Raw genomic sequence first — 2,794 nt, 5'->3', positions numbered from 1 at the left:
CACCACATGAGAAATTATATCACTATTCACAGACTCACCATTCTCAATGTTGTCATTAATGCAGATCCATTGCCCATTCCCAATTCTAAATATCTTCGGTGAAAATTAAAGAAAGATTTCTTTAGAATAAATTTTATATGAATAGGGAGATAGTACAAAGGGTTAGTGCATAAACTTTTAAACCTTGAGATCTTCCCCATATACTGCCAAGGCACTTCTAGGGGAGATCCCTGAACACCATGCCAATCATAGTCCTATCAAGTCTGAATACTGCCAGGTATAACCCAATTCTCACCTCTCCTTACAGAATTGCTTAATATTATTTTTCACTCTTTTTTTATGTGTTAAAATTAAATTCAAGTGGATATTTAACTTATTTTTTTGACTTGGAGCCACACATGGCTAGTTTCAGGTATAATTCCTCATCCTGGGTTCAGGGATATCTCTCCTGGTGGGGCGTAGAGAGCCATATACATATGGATCAACCACAGGTCAACTGCATACAAAGAAAGCACCATATCTGCTGTACAATTTCTCTATTCCAGGTAGTTATTTTAATTTTAATATTTAACTAGTTAAATGTATATAAAATATATATATAAAATTTAAAATTTACAAATGTATATAAAAATTTAAAATATATGTACATGTCTATTTCTAATGTAAATGATTTGTCTTGTAAGTTAAACTATTCTGAAGAATGTTAATGGAGTTAATTTCATAATTAATTTCAAAGAAAGATACCGATACCATTAGTTAGCACACTTTAGAATATAATTAATTTCCATCAATTAGTATATATCTAAAGTGTTGAAATTAAAGACAAATGAAATTTGCTCAAGTATGTCAGAAACCATCTAACTATAAAATAGAAGAAAAACTTCACTTAATTATATAAACAAGTGGAAGATTGTTAATTCTATTTTTGACAGAGCCACAGGAGAAAAAAACTATGCAAACTCTTACCATATGGTTAGCAATTTTGACAAAGTAGTTGAAAACTTATATTTACACTGATGCAAAATAAAACTATATGCAATGTTTATAGTAGCTTTCTTGATCATTTCCAAAATTTAGAAGCAACCAAAATGCACCTAGTAGATGAATGGATAAATTAATTGTGGTACATACAAAGAATACTATCCACAAGTAAAAAAACGAAGTGAAAAAAAAAAGAAAAAGAAAAAAAATTGAGTTAACTAGTTATGAAAAGACAAGAAAAATACTTAAATGCATAGTACTATATTAAAAATATACATAATCTAGAATTTCCAGTTATCTGACTTTATAGGAAAGCAAAAACTGGGGGTCAGAGAGATAGTACAGTGGTAGGGCATTTGCCTTGCTCACAGCCGATCCAGGACAAATGGTGATTTGAATCCTGGCATTATATATGATACCCCATGCCTTCCAGGAACAATTTCTGAGCACAGAGCCAGGAGTAACCCCTGAGCACTGCTGGGTGTGATCCAAAAGCCAAAAACCAAAAAAATGAAAAGCAGAAACTATGCAATTAAAAAAATAAAATAATTTTAAAATATTTTTGAAAAAAAAATTATTATATGAGAACCTTCCTGCCCTTCTTCCTTTTACTTTATCCTTTTAAATACAACATATTTTGAAAAATAAACAGTTATTAAAGGAGTGAGTGGTAAGAATAATAAGCAAAGCAGAGGAATTTTTAATTTTTTAAATTTCTATCTTTTGCCACTCAAGGGAACTTTATTCATGATACATTTTCCTCCTCAAATATCAACCCATGACTTGTCTTCATAATAAAAGATGAAGTTTAAAATTTAATTACTTGTCCCTTTCTCTTTTTATCTCCCCCCCCCCCCCCCGTTCAAAATGCTTGCATCTCGTAATGGCCATTATTCTCTTAGATCTGCAGCTGGGCTCGAGCCTCTAGAGCCTCAATACAATCTTCTTTGTAGTTTTTGCCTTTTTCTGGAAAATTGACTTAGTCTGCCCTCCATAGCCACTCTGTTTTCAATCATAACACCGCTTTCCTGGGCATACGGAGAATCCTGGCCTTTCTTGTACTGTGTGACTTTGTGGGGCCGATGCTTCCCATATTTCTTACAAAATGTCCAGAAGGTTTTTGCCATGTTCACCATGCTTGCAAGAGCAGAATCCATGAGAAAAGAAATTTCTATTTTCTTTTAATCACCATGAAATACATAAATAAAAAGTTATTTTTAATTTATGTATTTAAATAAATATGCCACATAGCTGACATCATTGATAATTTCTTTACAGGGGTGTCTTTAGTGAGGTGTCGCTAGAGGTAAGGTGCCTTGCAAGCGCTAGGCAAGAAAGGACCACGGTTCGATCCCCTGGCGTCCCATATGGTCCCCCCTAGCCAGGGGCAATTTCTGAGTGCTTATCCAGGAGTAACCCCTGAGCATCAAACGGATGTGGCCCTAAAATCCAAAAAGTAAAAAGATAATTTCTTTACAGATAAGTAGAAGCAAAGTTATTAAAAATTAAAACAAAAATAAAATGGAAGAGGAAGGAAGGAAGGGAAGAAGAAAGGAAGGGAGGAAGGGAGGAAGGGAGGAAAGAAGGAAGGATGGCATGAAGGGAGGAAGGAAGGAAGGAAGGAAGGAAGGAAGGAAGGAAGGAAGGAAGGAAGGAAGGAAGGAAGGAAGGAAGGAAGGAAGGAGGAAGGGAGGGAGGGAGGGAGGGAGGGAGGGAGGGAGGGAGGGAGGAAGGAAGGAAGGAAGGAAGGAAGGAAGGAAGGAAGGAAGGAAGGAAGGAAGGAAGGAAGGAAGGAAGGAAGGGAGGGAGGGAG

General features: G+C 35.4%; 1 pseudogene; it reads right to left on the bottom strand.

Moving 5' to 3' along the window:
* Positions 1 to 1,789: 1,789 nt before the first annotated feature.
* LOC126023915 (60S ribosomal protein L36a-like) lies at positions 1,790 to 2,144 on the bottom strand (annotated as a pseudogene).
* Positions 2,145 to 2,794: the final 650 nt, after the last annotated feature.

The sequence above is a fragment of the Suncus etruscus genome, chromosome 1 (genome assembly GCF_024139225.1).
Source record: "Suncus etruscus isolate mSunEtr1 chromosome 1, mSunEtr1.pri.cur, whole genome shotgun sequence".
NCBI classification, from domain to species: Eukaryota; Metazoa; Chordata; class Mammalia; order Eulipotyphla; family Soricidae; genus Suncus; species Suncus etruscus.
The sequence above is the reverse complement of the archived record's forward strand: the minus strand, read 5'-3'. Positions and strand labels throughout refer to the sequence as shown.